This window comes from Sus scrofa, chromosome 6 (genome assembly GCF_054392235.1).
Source record: "Sus scrofa isolate SSC_HxYL_T2T_F1_AM1 chromosome 6, Sscrofa_HxYL_maternal_Yorkshire_Landrace_v2.0, whole genome shotgun sequence".
NCBI classification, from domain to species: Eukaryota; Metazoa; Chordata; class Mammalia; order Artiodactyla; family Suidae; genus Sus; species Sus scrofa.
Window position 1 is genome coordinate 75,013,446 of NC_139388.1, and position 18,966 is coordinate 75,032,411.

The 18,966-nt window shown below is 44.3% G+C and overlaps 1 protein-coding gene across 28 annotated transcripts in view; it reads left to right on the top strand.

Annotated features, from left to right (window-relative positions):
* The first annotated feature begins 9,685 nt into the window (after positions 1–9,685).
* KIF1B (kinesin family member 1B) overlaps positions 9,686–18,966 on the top strand; it is a 168,023-nt gene continuing 158,742 nt past the window's right edge. For all 28 annotated transcript variants that reach the window (XR_014807045.1, XM_021095313.2, XM_021095321.2 and 25 more), the window contains exon 1: positions 9,686–10,024. The gene's annotated coding sequence lies outside the window, so the exon portion shown is untranslated. The remainder of the gene's footprint in view (positions 10,025–18,966) is intronic.

Below are 18,966 nucleotides of genomic sequence, written 5' to 3' on the forward strand. Positions count from 1 at the left end.
CCGGTTGAAATGATGGATCCCCAGTCATGATCCAGGAAAAAGCCAGACGCACTGATTACAGCTGACTGATTTTGCAAAGAGCTGACAGTTGATTAAAACCTAATCTTGCACTAACCATTGGGAACTTAGAAATCACACCAAATTAAGATGCCCAATTCTTTTAGTCTTTAGGAAAAAAGTATCATTGTTTGGAAAGTTCTTGTGTGTCAGAGCAGGTTAAGGATCCCCATGGCTACAGCTTGGCTCAGGTGTGGCCAAGAAAATATTTATATATATTGCTGTTTGGTTCTTGATTCATTACTTCTGCATGGATTTTTGTGGTATTTACTATGTGGTCCTCAGAGCCATGGCGATTGCGGCAGCCCTGGCTTGCATTGTTTTGTATGTATCACTTGATAAACTGATATTCATTTTATATGTAAATGAATTGAGTATTGAAGGAAAAGGGAAAAAATGACACCAATTGATTTTGCTCCTGCCTTTAAGGACTCTAGAAAATGGGGTCTGGGAGTTCCCGTCGTGGCGCAGTGGTTAACGAATCCGACTAGGAACCATGAGGTTGCGGGTTCGGTCCCTGCCCTTGTTCAGTGGGTTAACGATCTGGCGTTGCCGTGAGCTGTGGTGTAGGTTGCAGACACGGCTCAGATCCTGCGTTGCTGTGGCCCTGGCGTAGGCCGGTGGCTACAGCTCCAATTGGACCCCTAGCCTGGGAACCTCCATATGCCACAGGAGTGGCCCAAGAAATAGCAAAAAGACAAAAAAAAAAAAAAAGAAAATGGGGTCTGGGCACAGGTTTTTTCTTTTCAGGGCTGTCTAGAAAACTAGAAACTTATTTTCAACCACGCCACTTTTGCTCTACTTGACATGTTTGTGAAACTCTTTCTAGACTTGTGTTTATATCCTGCGGCATGATTTTGACAATTCTACATAATAACAGAATTCAGTTTTCATGATCACTTTGGTTTCTGGAAATAGCAACAAGTTATTTGGATCCAAATATCGTCAGAGAGCTACGTTTTTTGAGATCTTACATACGCTTTTTAAAGTTTTTAAATTTTAACCTTTGATGTAATAAGCATGGCTTCTTCTAGCATTGCCAGCCCCAGTTCCAATTTTTTTTTCCAATCTTATTAGTGAAAAATTCAAGCAGTCGGAGTCCCCATCATGGCTCAGTGGTTAACGAACCTGACTAGCATCCATGAGGACTCAGGTTCCACCCCTGGCCTCGTTCAGCCGGTTAAGGATCTGGCGTTGCTGCGAGTTGTGGTGTAGGTCGCAGACGTGGCTCAGATCCCACGTTGCTGTGGCGTCGGCCGGTGGCTACAGCTCCAACTCGACCCCTAGCCTGGGAACCTCCATATGTCGCCAGTGTGGCCCTAAAAGACGAAAAGCCAAAAAAAAAAAAAAAAATCAACAAGTCGAGCTTGTTAGAATTAGTGGTGAAACGGGAGAAAAGAAACATTAAATGCAGGCTTGAGGAACTTTACAATGAGTTAGATGTTCAAATTTTATAACACCTATTATTGGTTGATTTTCTTTTCCTTCCTTCTGGATTCTAGGCAGTTGAAGCCATCAGAAAAAAAAAAAAAATCAGTCCTCAGCAAACTAGACATCCTGCTGTGCTCATCAGTTTCTGATGGACTAACCAGTTCTAAGATAACTTCCAGTTCTGGTTCTCTGACTCCAAATAACCTCAGCATAGTGGTGTCACCGTATATTAATACTAATGAGTTAAACCAAATGGCATTCCATTGAAGTATTCACTAAAAAAATCCCAGAGCAATTATTGACTTATCTTGAGCTCCATATTGCTATTTAATACAGTATTCAATACAATCTGTAGATATATACTTATTTCACACAGATTTAACTGGGTAATATTTACAAGGACTTTGTTATTTAAAAAATATAGTTCCTGGAGTTCCCATCGTGGTGCGTTGGAAACGAACCCAACTAGGAACCATGAGGTTGCAGGTTCAATCCCTGGCCTCGCTCAGTGGGTTAAGGATCTGGTGTTGCTGTGGCTGTGGTGTCGGCTGGTGGCTACATCTCGGATTGGACCCCTAGCCCAAGAACCTCCATATGCCACAGGTGTGGCCCTAAAAAGCAAAAAAAAAAAAAAAAAGTTTTTTTCTACTTCAACATGGTAAACTCCAAGGTCTACAAATGTAAGGTTTTTTTTTTGTTTTTTTTTTTGCTTTTTAGGGCCACACCTGTGGCATATGGAGGTTTCTGGGCTAGGGGTCCAATCTGAGCTGTAGCCGCCAGCCGACACCACAGCCACAGCAACTCGGGATCTGAGCCTAGTTTGTGACCCACACCACAGCTTAGGGCAAAGCCTGATCCTTAACCCACTGAGCGAGGCCAGGGATGGAACCCGAAACCTCATGGTTCCTAGTCGGATTTGTTTCCGCTGTGCCACGACGGGAACTCCAGCAGTTCCTATTTTTAAATGTGCCACATGACCCAAGACTTAAGTACATGTGTTACCTGATCTTGGTAAAATAACTGGAAAATAATTCTCTTTATGGCATGGATAGTTCTGCAGAAGACTGCCGTCTTAATTCTTTCGAAAATGAAAATGGACTTTTCCTACATTTTTGTCAGTGCAAGTGGTGGCATGTGGCAGTTTTGAGTGAATACGATTCTGAGTCAGGAAGCCCAACTGTCTGGCCAAGAGATGGTGGCCTTTCCACATTGCAGGATGTGAGACCAGTGCATCTTAAAACCCCGTCAGAGAGAGGATTATGGCTTATGTTCGCCTGCCCACTCAGTCCCTCATGCTCCGGTCAGCTGCCATCAGTCAGTCCCTCTGCTCCAGCTGCTGACCCAGCCTGCAGAGGATTACTGGTGGCACCACAGCTGGGATGCCTTCAGACAAATAGCACTTTTCACTGATGAAATATTTTGTAATGGTAGTAAAGGCTGCAGACTCTCATGGTACCCACCCATGTCACCACCCAACGCTGTCAACATTTCCAACCTCCCGTCATTTTTTTTCCCAAGAAATGAAGTATTGCAGATAGAGTTGTATCCTGTGTGTTGCTTCCTGATTTTTTTGTTTTGTTTTGTTTTTAGCTGCCCCTGTGGCATGTGGAAGTTCCTGGGCTAGGGGCTGAATTGGAGCTGCAGTTGCAGGCCTACACCGCAACAGATCCTTAACCCACTGATCGAGGCCAGGGAACAAACCCGCAACCTCGTGGATACTATGTAAGGTTCTTAACCCGATGAGCCATAATGGGAACTCCCTGATTTCTGATTCTTTTCTCTCTCCTGGAATAACCTGTCATTTGGTGAACTATCATTTCCATGCATGTTTTTGACTATATGTGAATATAGTCCCAAAAGTAGTGTGTTCTTCTGCATATTTCCAAACCTTGTGTATAAATGATTTCTACTTTTTTAAAATTTTTGTTTTTGTTTTGTTTTTTTCGCTCGGCTTTATATTTTTGAGATTTAGCCATTGGGCTGGCTATTTGCTTATTGTTTCTCAGCCCTGTACTTACATTTCTTCCTTTTTTTATGTGTGTGTGTGGCCATGCCCATAGCATGTGGAAGTTCCAGGGCCAGGGAATGCACCTGTGCCATAGCAGCCATCTCAGCTGCTGCCATAACAATGCTGGATCCTTAACCTGCTGTACCACAAAGGAACTCCTGGACCCAACCTTCTATAGTCTATTTCTCAAGATCCATTGCTAGTTGGTTTCCCTTTGGGTTCTGCCAAAAGAGGTTTTGTGGTTTTTTTTGGTTTTTTGTTTTTGTCTTTTTGCCATTTCTTGGGCCCCTCCTGCGGCATATGGAGGTTCCCAGGCTAGGGGTCGAATCGGAGCTGTAGCCGCTGGCCTACACCACAGCCACAGCAACACCAGATCTGAGCCGCATCTGTAACCTACACCACAGCTCATGGCGACACCGGATCCTTAACCCACTGAGCAAGGCCAGGGATCAGATCCGCAACTTCATGGTTCCTAGTCAGATTCATTAACCACTGAGCCACAACGGGAACTCCCCAAGAGAGGTACTGAGATGAGAAGTCAAAGTTTTTCTTTCATCTTTGTCTTTCCTTTTTCCTGAACCAGCAGCCTCTCCTCTTCACCCTCAGCTCCAGTCCTGGCCCCTCCTGGGGTTTCCTATCTTTGGTAACACCCCCCTCCTCAGTTTTTCCTCCCACTGCTGTGGATGAAGCACCTTCCTGGAGTTTCTAGTCTCTGCGTTACCACCCCTTCTACTTTTTTCCTCTTTGAGCCTGGGTGCATCCGAATAACCAGTTCCTCTATTCGATCTCCTATGTTTGTAATTACTATCACAATTTCTGTTTCCAGATGGGGCCCTGACTGCTGTAGGCGTGTTGTTAAATATAGCTCTGGATCACTCATTTTTATTGCCACGTGGTATTCCATTATATGACCACCACATCATGATTTTTTTTTTTTGCCATACCCTTGGCATGTGGAAGTTCCAGGGCCAGGGATCGAACCAGCGCTACAGCAGCGGCCTGAGCCACAGCAGTGACAACTCCAGATCCTAGATGCGCTGAGCCACCAGGGAACTCCGACATCACAATTTATTCGTCCATTCTGTTGATGGACATTTCCATTTTTCCCTGTTACAAACAATATTGCAATCAACATTCTCGTACCTGTTTCCTTATCTACCTACGCAAGAGTTTCTCTAGGGTATATACTGGAAGAAAAATTGCTGGGCTAGAGGGCTATGCTCAACTTCCGTTTGCCTAGTTTTTTGTTTGTTTTTTGCTTGTAGGGCATATAGAAGTAGGAAATATGAAATATTTTTATGACCTTGAGATAAAAAGAGAAAATAAGTACTAACCATGAAAGACTGATGAATTTGACTACAATTAAAAAAACAAAAAACAAAAAACAGAGTTCCTGTTGTGGCACAACAGAAATAAATCCAACTAGGAACCATGAGGTTGTCGGTTCAATCCCTGGCCTCGCTTAGTGGGTTAAGGATCCGGCATTGCTGCGAGCTGTGGTGTAGATCGCAGACGTGGCTCGGATCCCACATTGCTGTGGCTGTGGTGTAGGCCGGCAGCTGTAGCTCCGATTCATCCCCTAGCCTGGGAACCTCCGCATGCCGCTGCTGCGGCCCTGAAAAGCAAAAAAAATAATAAAATAAAATAAAATAAAATTTAAAAAACACTTTTACATAATCAAAGATATCATAAAACAAAACCAAAAAAACAAACCATAGATAGGAAAAATATATTCGCAACACATATCACCGAGGACGTGTTCAGAATATCTAAAGAAATCCAATCAATTTACAATAATACAAATCAGCATGAAAATATAAACAAACTATCAGGAAAAAATGTGCAAAAGAATACGAGTAGAAAATTCATAGACACCTTACTCACTGGAAATGAGCTACCATAACCACATCCATGTTAACTGCCAGAAATGATAAGTTTAACGATACCAAGTGATGCCAGGGAGTGAACTGGTACAACTTTGTTGACAACTAGGTAAATGGGGAGTTCTCCTTGTGGCTCGGTGGTAACAACCCCGACTAGTAACTAATAAGGATCATATTTTTTATCGTATGTTAAGCAATTATTCCATATCATTTATTATCACTTATAGCTTATCATTTCTCCAGGGATTTGTAGTGCCAAGACTGTCATATGTTATATTCCCATATACATGTGGTCTGTTCTGGACTCTATTCTGTTCCGTTTCTGTATTTGTGTATTCTTGTGCCAATGCAACAGAATTCTAATTAGTACGATGTTATAGAAAATCTTGCTAACTTATGGGCAAATTCCCACATCTCGTTCTTCAAAATTGCTGTGGATATTCTTAGATTTGTTCTAGCATATGACAATTTTTTTAAATGGACATGGAATAGATTTACCATTTGAATTTTACCATCACCTTGTCAAGTTCCTTGAAAAATCCTGTCGAAATAGTCATCAAAATGACATGGAATTTAGTGATTGGGAAGAACTGCCATTTTCATAATATTTTCTTCCTGCCCCCAAATAAAGAATACCTCTCCATCTATTTAGGTCTTGTTTAATGTGTTTCATCAACACGGCTGTATAACTTTTCCCCGTAAGGGTCTTGCTCATCTTTTGTCAACTTATCCTTAAATAATTAATAGTTTCATTGCTATTTTTAATGAGATCTCTTTAAATCACGTTTTCTAGTTGGCTATTCTAACAAAAAGGAATTCTTTGGATTTTTGCACATTGATCTTGTATCCAGAAACCTTACGAGTTGTGGTAGCCTGGCTGCGTACATCCCATTAATACATATTTTGATGTTTTCCCCTGTATTCTAGGGATAACTCTGGGCCATGGTTGAATTCAATTTCCTAGTACTTTACAATTTTTGAGAGGTGTCTTTGTACAAAATCTGTAATCTGATGGAGTTCCCATCATGGCTCAGTGGTTAACGTATCCATGAGGTTATGGGTTCGATCCCTGGCTTCACTCAGTGGGTTAAGGATCTGGCGTTGCCGTGAGCTGTGGTGTAGGTCGCAGCCTTGGCTTGGATTTTGTGTTGCTGTGGCTCTGGTGTAGGCCTGCGGCTACAGCTCTGATTAGACTCCTAGCCTGGGAACCTCCATATGCCATGAGTGTGGCCCTAGAAAAATACAAAAAGACCAAAAAACAAAAACAAAAACAAAAACAAAAAAACAACTGTAATCTGAGAAACTGAAGGGCTCTGCAGAGTGACTTCATCTGTCAGAGGGGTGAATGGCTTAGGTAGAGCCGGCTAGTTTAGTCTTGAAACCAAGACCAGCCTTATTGGCCTCTATTGACCCTTCTCTGTGTGCTTTTGCTTAATTTGTCTAGGGTTGATTACAGCCACATTCCCTTCACTGTTTTATTTATTTATTTTTTATTGAAGTCAGTTGATTTAAAAGATTGGTTTTGTTTGTTTTTTGTCGTTCTTTCTTTTTAGGGCCACACCCTCGGCATGTGGAGGTTCTCAGGCTAGGGGTCCAATCGGAGCTACAGCTGCTGGCCTACTCTAGAGCCACAGCAACGCCAGATCTGAGCTGTGTCTTCGACCTACACCACAGCTCGTGGCAACACTGGATCCTTAACCCACTGAGCAAGGCCAGGGATCGAACCCGCAACCTCATGGTTCCTAGTCAGATTCATTAACCACTGAGCCATGAAGGGAACTCCTAAAAGGTTGTGTTAATTTCTGCTGCACAGCAAAGTGATTCAGTTATACATATACATACACACACATATATATATATATTCCTTTTTAAGAAAATATTCTTTTCCATTAGTTTATCATAGAATATTGGATACAGTTCCCTGTGCTATACAGGAGGACCCTGTGTTTACTTATTCTATGTATAATAGCTTATATTTGCTAACCCCAACCTCCTCCATCCCTCTCCCAACCCCCTCCCCTGTGGCAACCACAAGTCTGATCTCTTTGTCCCTTCTTTCACTGTTTTAGATTCTTTTTAATTTGAGCTCTACTGCGAGCTCAAATAATATTAACTACCATCCAGGTTTTTGTAACTCTCCATGGTGCTTATCAGAGTACTTAATGCAAAGGGATCTTTTTTTAAGGAAAAAGTTGGTGTCCACTGATGAATCGATGAGCTTCTGTTTATTAACATATTATAATTACATTTTTTTCCCCACACCAGTGGTATATGGAAGTTTCCGGGCCAGGGAATGAACCCCAGCCACAGCAGTGACAATATGGAATCCTTAACCACTAGGTCACCAGGGAACTACACTGTAATTCATTTTTGTCTTGTCCTTCAGGAAACTAGGAGCTGAGCTTTGTGCATAGTGGGGGCACCTTGCCTTGACTCTGTTTTGGTTTTTGTGTTTTTTTTTTTGTCTTTTTACCCTTTCTAGGGCCACTTCTGAGGCATATGGAGGTTCCCAGCCTAGGGGTCCAATTGGAGCTGCAGCCTCCGGCCTACACCAGAGCCACAGCAACACGGGATCCAAGCCGCATCTGCAACCTACACCACAGCTCACGGCAACGCCGGATCCTTAACCCACTGAGCAAGGGCAGGGATCGAACCCGCAACCTCATGGTTCCTAGTCGGCTTCGTTAACCACTGCGCCACGACGGGAACTCCCAACTCTGTTTTTTAATATTACTTTTCTTTCTATGCATTCCCCTTATTCATACAGTCCCCCATATAGCCTTTTATTACTTAAAAATTATTATTAACTTTACTCCTACTTTAATGCTATACAGTTTTATTGCTTGTATGCTTCATTGTAAGCTATGTCAAATCCATCTATGAATAGGTGAAGTTCTTAAATTCTAAATAAGGAGTTCCCAGTGTGGCAAACCGGAAACAAATCTGACTAGGAACCACAAGGTTTCAGGTTTGATCCCTGGCCTCGCTCAGTGAGTTAAGGATCCGGTGTTGCTGTGAACTGTGGTGTAGGTTGCAGACTCAGCTCCTGATCGGCAGTTGCTTTGACTGTGGCATAGGTCGGCAGCTGTAGCTCCGATCCACCCCTAGCCTGGGAACCTCCATATGCCCTGGATGCGGCCCTAAAAAAGCAAAACAAACCAACACCACCAATAAAAAACCCCCCAAAATTCTAAACGAAACGAGAAATATTCAATAGACGTCGACTGGATGGAAAGTATAAGGACTTAAGCAGGAGTGGAAATTTTCCAAAATCATTAGTGTAAAAAATTAACTTTGATGCTTTAGCGTTTGTACTTATAAACAAGGCTTTTAACATCCAATACTGTATTGAATTCAGGAGGAAAAAATTAAATTTTACTTTCAATTTCTGCTAGTAAATCAAAAAGCATTTCGCCTTATAAACAGTGGTGCTTGGCATGAAAATTGCACAAATTACTGTTGAATTAATATTTTGTTAAGTACTGAATTGGACCTCTCATGAACAGTTGTGGGCTTTTCTTTTGAGCAGAATCTAAATCTGATTTTAAAAAATTGCTACCAGGGTGCTTCTGTTCTTTGGGTTTCTGAATTCCAAAAACCCTCCTTCAAGGGCATCTCCCAGAAGGGAGCTCGGTTGGTTAATTCCGGGGCGATACAAAGCATTTTGTTCCTTTACTCACGGCGCTTACTCGGTCTCCCAAGGAGACAAGTTGAATGCCCACTAAGTCATGCTTTTCCATTACTCATTCTGCCTTTTTTCCCAAGGTGGCGTGTGGGAGGTGTTTGCGGGCTGGATAAGAATAGGCCGGGGAGCTTTCTGCGGGATAATACACTCATCCCTTTGCGTGTTTCACTGCGCAGTGTTCCACGGCTTCAACGGGTGAGATGTTTTCCAAATGGACAATGACTCCAGACTCGGCCGCCTCCCACATTCATCTCTGCTCCCCCGCAGGCGTCTGGCCCCCACAGTCCCGCTCCGCCTCCCTTAGCCTTGCTTTGTCCCCTTACAAGGCGGATCATCGGGTTAGCAGGGCGCGGCTCCCGCCGACTGACGCCCTTCGGGGGTCACCTGGGAGGGGACTGTGGGCGCCGCCTTTGCCCACCCCGCATCCTCGCACCCCCGCACCCGCTCCTGCTTCCGAGCCACTAGGGGGCGTCCTGCGGTCTCCGCCTCTCCCACCGCCTCGCATCTCCGGCTCTCCCTGCGATTGGTCGACGCCCACGTCAGTCGCAGGCGCCGGGGCGGGCCGAGGTGACGCGCGGCGGCCGGGCTCGGGGCGGTGTCCCGCGCCGGCGACTGCGGGCGGAGCTTCGCGAGGACAGACGCGGGGCAGTCGGACGGCGGCGGACCAGGGAGGCGCCAGCGCGAGTCAGAGCCTCTCTCCGCCCGCCGCCGCCGCCGCCGTCGCCACCGCCACCGCCGGCCCGTCTTCGTGTCCCGGTCTCTGCGCTCCCGCCTTCCGGCCGCCGCGGCCCTCGATGCGGGGCTGGTCCGTTGCGTGATGGGGTTGCCGAGCGGCGCCCTGCTGCTCGCGGCGGCCGCTGCTCGCGCTGAGGAGCGTCGGTGCCGGGCTGCCCAAGCCCCCGCGCGCCGCGGCGCCTGCTGACCCGGCCCGTCTGCCCGTCGGTCCGCAGCGCGGCTGAGGTAAGGCGGGCGGCGGTTGACGCTGCGCAGCCGGCCTGAGGAGGGGACCGCCCGGGGGGGAGGGGCGGCCGGGCGGGGGGCGGGTGGGGTCCGAGCGGGGGAAGCTCCGGGCCGGAGCGGCCGGTAGTGAGGGCGCTGCCCCAGCGGGGCGCCGGGCGGGGCGGGGCGGGGCGGGGGAGCCTCGCCCTCGGGGATAGAGGGCCGTCCGGGGCCGGCGGCGAGCCCCGGGCTTGGGGCCAGCGGCCTGCTGGGTCCCCCGCAGTGCCCCGCACTAGCCCTCAGCTCCCCCTGAGCCGCGAGGCTCCGGCGGTGCGGAGCGGTCGGGCAGCTGAGCCGCCGCGGGCCGTGCGTTCCCTGGGCCCTCTGCGCACATTGCGGCTCTGCTTGGCTTTGAAGCCCCCCCTGCCTGATTTCCCCCATCCCCGCTTCCCCGTTATGATCGGCATCGGGGCTTCGGCTAGGAATGTGGTTGCGCCCTTTTGCCAGATGAAGGCGGGAGCGGGCGTCGCGTGGGAGGGGGGAGCCGATGGCGCGGGGACCAGAGAGCTGCGCGATGGAAAGGGAGGGGGCTCGCTGGATGCTGGATGCTGGCCAGCGGCGGGCAGGCCGGGGTGGTCTCGGCGTTCGGCGGCCCGGGATTACTCCGGCAGCCATATTGGGAGGATGATCTGACAAATCCTTTAGGAGCCAAGTCCGGTTGCTGGAAGGCACCGAGTGACAGCCCTGGCAGCTTTCAGGGTGACTGGCCGCACCAGAGCCAAGTTGTGGGGGTTGGGAGGCTGCTCCAGCAAGCTAGTCATTGTTCATGCAACACAAAACATCCCAGGCCCTAAAACCCGAATGGTACTCCCAAAACACTTCAACTCCTCGATCAGTTGCTAATTGAACTTCCAAGGTAAAGTGCCTTTAAGATTCCATTCTTGTTGGGGATGAAATGCCGTGTTTTCGTTCATCGTCTGTAGCCAGTGCTATGGGTGCAGAGGGCCGAGGATGCCAAATACAGAGGCAGGTCTCAGGATCGCTAAGGCCAGTTTACCAGAATGGAGGCCTTGAATTAGTATATTGCATCGGATGGATAGATTTTTCAGAGTAGCTCAGCATGCAGAGATGAAGTAAACGGGAATATTCGGATGATGAGAGTGGCCTGCAGCAGTATTTCTGAGGACGCAGGTTGTCATCTTTGTGGCATCTCGAGGTAGCTGAAATTAGATTGTCAACAGATCTCTTGCTCACGTATCTTTTACTGTTCTAGGCAGCTGTTCTGCTGATACTGAACATGTTGCTTTGTGTCTCAGATGGATCTCTTTGAGCCCCCATGAAAGTATAGTGATTGGATTTGAATAGCTCTTAAGAGGTGATATCATGGTGGATATTTTATTTAAAGGCTGGCATTATGTCAGCTTAGCATAGTCATAATAAAATCTTAGTTTGTGTTCTCTAAAAAGCAAGGTGATGCTTTCTAATTAACTTGGTATGACTCTTGGATTATGAGGCAAGTGAAACTGGTAATGTACCATTTAAGAATGGAATATGAAGGTGGCACACGTGTTTGCGTTGTGAGAAAGATCTGGATATGATCAATAATTGAATTCAGTGGGAGCCTATAAATCTGTCTTTTCCTACATCCTAGACATGGACAGGCCCTAGCGGGTGGCATGCCCACCTTCTTTGCGCCCTTTGCTTTCATTCAAACTCCATTTCTTAATGGATAAATTCCCATAACTTAAGTTGAACTACTTAAACATTTTCAGAGAAGGGTTTCTAAGAAAAGTCTTAACACTTTATTTTTTATTTTTATCATTAAGCTTTTCTTTTAAAACTTGGTTGAATCAAAAATGGTTTCAAGGGAGTTCCTGTAAGGACTCAGTGGTTAACGAATCTGACTAGGAACCATGAGGTTTCAGGTTCCATCCCTGGCTTCGCTCAGTGGGTTAAGGATCCGGCGTTGCCATGGGCTGTGGTGTAGGTCGCAGACGCGGCTCGGATCTGGCATTGCTGTGGCTCTGGCGTAGGCTGGCGGCTACAGCTCCGATTGGACCCCTAGCCTGGGAACCTCCATATGCCGTGGGTGCAGCCCTAGAAAAAACAAGAAAAGACCAAAAAAAAAAAAATGGTTTCAAAATAAACTAGTGTTTTTTGCATTATATTAATGTGAGAGAAATACAGAATGTCTTTTAAATTCCATGTTCTAATTAAGGAATATTTCTAAGACTTAAAATTTTAGCATTATTAGTGAAAAGAGATGTGAAGAATTGTGGTTAAATATAATTTCAGCATTTGGTAAAATCAGACCTGATTGTGAGTCTGATTTAGAGGCAAAATTTTGTGAGTCTGTAGCTCTGCTCTGATGAATGTTTTTCCAGAGTTTATCCAATTAAGTACAGTTTCTAAGCAGACTTTCCTTTTCAAGACCAGATAAGAATACAGTTTTCCTTTTTTCTCTCTTTCCTCTTTCCCACTCTGAATTTGTGGAGGGAATAAACTGCCAAGAGGAGTGCCAACAGAGTTTCTCCAAGGCCAAAGCTTTCTAGCCCATTTCCCGCTTGGATCTCGTCTGGGTACAAAGTAAAAGACAACAAAGGGCCCCTGCCTTGTTTGTAAAGCCCTTCCCAGACTACTAATCACAGCAGGTCTTTTCCAGGAAAAAGCATATCCATTTGGTCTTGTAAACGGATATAATTTCACAAGGCTCTGAAGTGAAAGGTGTAAGCGTATCTACTTCATGTAGTTCTTTTTCAAAGATGGCCTTGTTGGAACAGGTACTGGTAAATTTCCAGAGTTCACAAAACAGTGTGGATAAATACACATTTAGAACTTTTTTCATGCAGCTCATCAGTAGAAGAAACAGATGAGACTATGATGGGAAAAAAACTGCAAAGAATGCTTTGGACTTCTAACTTGGACTTTGGTTAATGGCCCAGTAATTCGTTTGTGCTCACTTTTACGACATTCATTACCACTTAATTGAGAGTGCCCGAGAAGATTTAGTTCTTTGCTCTCAAGGAACTTAAACTTTACCTTATGTCTGTAGTTATGGTAAGATAGGGTTAACTCCAACTCTTTTCTGTTTTAGTGCAATTTAGTTAGTGTATTGCTGCCCAGGCCATGGTGGTTTCCATGATTTTTTGGAAATCTTGACCATTTTAGTCAGGCTTGCCCACTGCCTCATGCTTGGCGTAAACCTTACCTATGGCCTCATAGGAAAGAAAAGGCGGGAACTCCCCGCACTTCCCCTTCCTCTGCTTAGAACATCTCTGTCTCTTTCTTATCCTCTTTCCTCTGGTCTCAGGGGAAAGGTTACTCTCCCTGACTTCGGCTGACCCCTGGGCTTGTGTGTGAAATATCGCTTACTGCCTTCTAATCTTTGGGGACTTGCTGTGTCAGCCCCACAGTTCCTTGGACACAGCAGCACACTCTTTCTTCCACTTGGAACCCTCTTCCCCTGAAATCTGCTTGGCTGATTCCTTCACTTGCTTCAGGTCTTTGCTTGAACCTCACTACCATAACAGGCCTACACTGACCTCATGGATGTCCCTGCATGGCACCCCCTCCCTGCCGAGCTCCTGATCCCCCTGACTTGGCTGACTTTTCTTCTCTCATAACGCCTTTTATCACTTTACATTCAGTATAACTTATTTATTATTTTAATGTCCCCTCTCCCCCACCAGAATATAAAATCCTCCATGACAAGCATGTTCATCTGTTTTGTTCACTGATTTATCCTGGACTCCTGGAACTGCCTGTCAGCATTGTAGGTGTCAAATAAATAGCTGTTGAATAAATGATAGAAACATACAAATTTTTATATTAAAGGGGGGGGAGTGGAGAGGAGAAAAATTCCTCCTTCATTCCTCTTCCTTCTTAGCTGCCTCTCTTGCCCTCACAGCCAGGTTCTGGAAGCCGTGAGGAGAGCTGCATTTCCAGTTCCTTGCCTCCTCGTTGTTCCCCGGGCCACCACAGACTAGCGTCAGTGACCCCTCCTTTACCGACACAGCTCATGCTCTTGTTTCCAGCCCTTTATTAGGGACACTAGGGGACTAGCATCACGCCTGTGCAGTACGGAAAGTCTTGCTCACTCCACTCCCTCCTTTGTCTGCTCGCTTTGGTGTTGCTGGCTTCAGTCTCCTGGGCCTCCTGCTTTTCTAGCCACTCACATGCCTATCATTCATACAACACAAATTTTTGTTTAACTTTTAAAGACTTTATTTGTTTTTAAGAATTGGAATTTTTTTGTTTTTAATTTTTCAAGTTTTTTTTTAAGGCTGCACCCATGGGGTGTGGGCGTTCACAGGCTAGGGGTCAGAGGAACTAGAATTTTGACTATAACATTTTCAATATTAAAATAAGTAACAGATTCGTCTATTAGAGCAAAGTTTTATTTAGTTATAATTTATATCACTGCTTCTGAAAAGGATCTGAGCAGCTTATCGCAATTCTAAATATACAGTGAAGTTGTTAAAACATGGAGAAGAAACAAAAATCTTTGTGATAGGAAAAAGTAAATATGCAAACTATAGTAATTTGTACATGTATATATTTGTATAATGTGGTTTTTGTAATTTAGTTTTGAAACTTTTGAAATTCAAGGTGAAAAGGGAAAGAGAAATTATACGGTTTTCATCCTGGTAAAAGAAAGCTAATGATTTGTCAAGAGAAACTTTTTTCCAGGTAATAAAGTCTAAAGAAATTCTAAGAGGGAATTCTCTTGTGGTTCAGTGAGTTAAGGATCCACTTAAGGATCCACACTGGCTTAGGTTTGATCCCTGGCCCTGGAACTTCCACATGCTTTGGCTGGGGCCTGAATAAATAAATAAAAAGATTCTATGAGAACAGTGTTATAGACATCCTGATACAAGGATGTATAGCAGGTGTTTTCAGCAGGTCTTTAAGTAAAAGGAAAAATGTTCTTCAGAGACCTACTTAGGAAAAGTAATCCATGTGTTCTCACACTGAGAATACAACATTGAAATATAACTAAAGTCTTTTCTGTGAAGGATATGATTAATGTGGTTCAGGTATGTCTTTATATCAAAATAAGTCTGAGTATTCCAGAAGAAAATTCATTATTTAAAACCCTGGCGAGGAGTTCTGTTGTGGCTTAGCAGGTTAAGAACCCAACATCCTGTCTTTGAGGATGGAAGTTCAATCCCTGGCCTTGCTCAGTGGGTTAAGGATCTGGTGTTGCCAAAAGCTACTAGGCTTGGATCCTGAGTTGCTGTGTCTGTGGCATAAGGCCAGCAGCTGCAGCTCCCATTTGACCCCTAGCCCAGGAACTTCCATATGCTGCAGGTGCGGTCATAAAAAAAAAAAATAACAAAAAAACCCTAGTGAGAACCTGGAATACTTGTATGTTGTCATCTCAATGAAAACATACCTATTAAACTTTGGGTGCTGGTTTATCATGTGACACAATTGACACATTATTGACACATGGAAAAGTCTGACCTGCATTCTTGCCCAGCTAGTGAGCTACCTCCCAGACAGGTAGCTGCAAAGGTGTGGTCACTCAGATTTCAGAAAGAAAGAACTTTGACTCATATCAAATTTGAATTAACCTCTGATTGAAACTCTATTTCTGCATCATAGCCAAACCGAGTTCATTTAACCTGGACACTTCCAGGAGTAGCTGTTGTCATCCATTTTGACAGAAGAACTTCAGTGGAAAATTGGGTTTTGAATGGCAGAGTTCCTGGTGATTCTGCTAAAATAAAATTATATGATGTAGCTTTAGATACTAGAGGGCATTGGCCTACTAGATAGAGTTTAATATTAACCATCCAAAGAGTGAAATAAGAAAATAAAATGGAAAAAAAAACACCTACTTTCATTTAGAATAGTTTATTTTAAGCCATGGGCCACTGAAGCTGTTGTTTCTTTCTTTTCTTTTTTTTTTTTTTTTAAGGACGCACCTGCACCATGTGGAAGTTCCTGGGTTAGGGGTCGAGTGGGAGCTGCAGCTGCTGGCTGTACCACAGCCACAGCAACTTAGGATCTGAGCTGTGTTTGCAGGCTACACCACAGCTTGCATCAAGACCAGATCCCTAACCCACTGAGTGAGGCCAAGGATTTAGCCCTCATCCTCATGAGTACTAGTTGGGTTCTTAGCTCACAAAACCACAACAGAAACTCCTGAAGCTGTTGTTTCTTGATGCACCTCTTGGTTTATGAGAATAAAATCATGTCACCAGTGAAAGGAAGGTCCTTTATTTCTTAAAGTGACAGGAGGGCATGTGTCTAATAAAAAGTGTTTCAGGTTATTTTTGATAGTGGTTAAAAGAAAACAGATGGGGAGCCTGACTGAGCTGGTTTAATCTCATTTGAGATTGAAAATCTGATCTGTCAGGAAACTTCCTATGCAGTAGATTCTTGGGTTAGAATGCAGAAAGAAACTTTTCTAACATCTGATCCATACTTAGTTTTCACACTTTGGCTTATGGCTGATTTTTATCCATGGAGTCAAAGACCAAGAGTAGACACTTATACACACAGAATTCATATACAACCCAAAATAAAATTTTACATTTTGGGGGCCATTTTGTCAGTATGGCCATGGTTGGTGACACAGAGTATTGGATCCTAAAGCCTGCTTGATCCTCGTGGAAAGCATTAGATTAAGAGATGCAAAACTTATAATAGGGAAATTTTCACAGCCTCTCAAAATAGGTGGATTAGCTACATATATTTATTTTGGGGTTTCCATGAATTCATTATTATAATTCATCCTTTAAAGTGTAATTCAATAGAAGACATTATTGCTCTCTTTTTTTTTTTGGTCTTTTTGCCATTTCTTGGGCTGCTCCTGTGGCATATGGAGGTTCCCAGGCTAGGGGGCGAATCAGGGCTGTAGCTGCCGGCCTACTCTACAGCCACAGCAACTTGGGGATCCAAGCCGCATCTGCAACCTACACCACAGATCACGGCAACGCCGGATCCTTTACCCACTGAGCAAGGCCAGGGCTCGAACTTGCAACCTCATGGTTCCTAGTCGGATTCGTTAACCACTGAACCACAATAGGAACTCCATAGAAGACATTATCTTTTAAATAGAATGTTTGTTGATACTATGAATTTGCAGGGATGTAGCAAATTGTGTGAATGTTGTATTTAAAAGATTGCATTTCTTGGTTAAATTCCATTTTCAGGTGTGACAGATGTGCTGAGTAAAGTATCAGTGTATGAGAATTGTACTCACTGCAAGACAGGGCAGAATGAAGTTAAGTAGAAAATGAGGAATAACATTTTTAGGGAGCAAAGAGAAAGAAGGTGTGATGTTTAGCTTAGAGAGGGAGATGTTGACGAACTTAATGCTTGCTTCCTGCTTCATGGTGGTACTTAACCATGTCCTCAAAAGGTAGGGACTTGTAATGGGCTAGAAGGGAGATGGAGCTTCCAGGAATCACAGGTTTGGTGTAGTAAAAGGTGCTTGGTGGAGCGGGCTTAAAATTGGGCAGTGAAAAGTGAGACCGGGAGAGGGAGATTGGATTGTGGAGGCACATGAGTTTTTAGGTTGTGTTCTGAGGCCATGGAAAACAAAGGTTTTTAAGGAGAGGGGATAACATGAATTGACCTCTGTTTTAGGAATATAGTCCTGGCTGTTTTCTATAAAAAGGAATATTGTAAAAATAAACCAACCAAATAACTAAGATTATTTCATTCTTGTTTATTCACTTTGCTGAAAGGTCAGTTTGAGTATAGTCTTCTCCTTAGACTCCTAATAAATAATCCAGAGTACCTCTGATGACAAGTGAGAATGGCAAGATCAAAGTTAAACAGGGGAAAATTTAGAAAAATTCAAATGAATTAGATCTTAATGTTTTATTATCCCTTTACTGTTAGCGACCTTCTGGAATTTTTGCTCCATTCCACTTACTAATGCTTCTAATCATATGTCATAAAGAAGGAAAACTGATCAGAGGAACAGTCTAGAACCGAGGCTGTGTAAGTGATTTAGGGTATGCGTGGTTGCCTCTCCTACCTGCCTTTCTTTGGCTCTTTAAAACTTGGAAAATGTATTTTAATTTTTGTTGTTTTCCTATAGCAGCTGCTGCTTCTTTTTTTTTTTTCTGTCTTTTTTTTTTGTCTTTTTAGGGCCGTACCTGCGGCATATGGAGGTTCCCAGGCTAGGGGTCTAATCGGATCTGTAGCTGCTGGCCTACATCATAGCCATAGCAATGCCAGATCCAAGCCGCATCTGCGACCTACACCACAGCTCAGGGCAACACCGGATCCCTAACCCACGGAGCCAGGGGCGGAACCCACAACCTCATGGTTCCTAGTGGGATTCGTTTCCTCTGCGCCACAATGGGAACTTCTCCCATAGCTTCTTTCTTTCTTTCTTTTTTTTTTTTTTGTCTTTTTTTGCTATTTCTTGGGCCGCTCCCGTGGCATACGGAGGTTCCCAGGCTAGGGGTCAAATCGGAGCTGTAGCCACTGGCCTACGCCAGAGCCACAGCAACGCGGGATCCGAGCCGCGTCTGTGACCTACACCACAGCTCATGGCAACGCCGGATCGTTAACCCACTGAGCAAGGGCAGGGACCGAACCCGCAACCTCATGGTTCTTAGTCGGATTCGTTAACCACTGCGCCACGACGGGAACTCCCCCAAGTATATATATTTAGGTTCAGGTTGTTTGGGGAAAATGATTTTAAAATGTACTCATCACTTCCAAAGAAGAATGACTGTTAGCTTTTTTATTTAGGAAGGAATTTGAAATTTTATCCTTTTTCTTTTTGATCAGTTAATCTTTCTCTATTTTGGAACAGCTTATGTTTTTTATTAATACTATTCCAACATCGTCTGTTGATACACAGTAAATTCAACCAAAATATTTTGACTATGATATTTAAGACCATGTGATGTAGAGAATTAGAAATATGACTAAAATTTTGTTCTTGTCCTCAAGGAACTTAAAATTTACAGTAGAGATAAGAAAAGCAAATA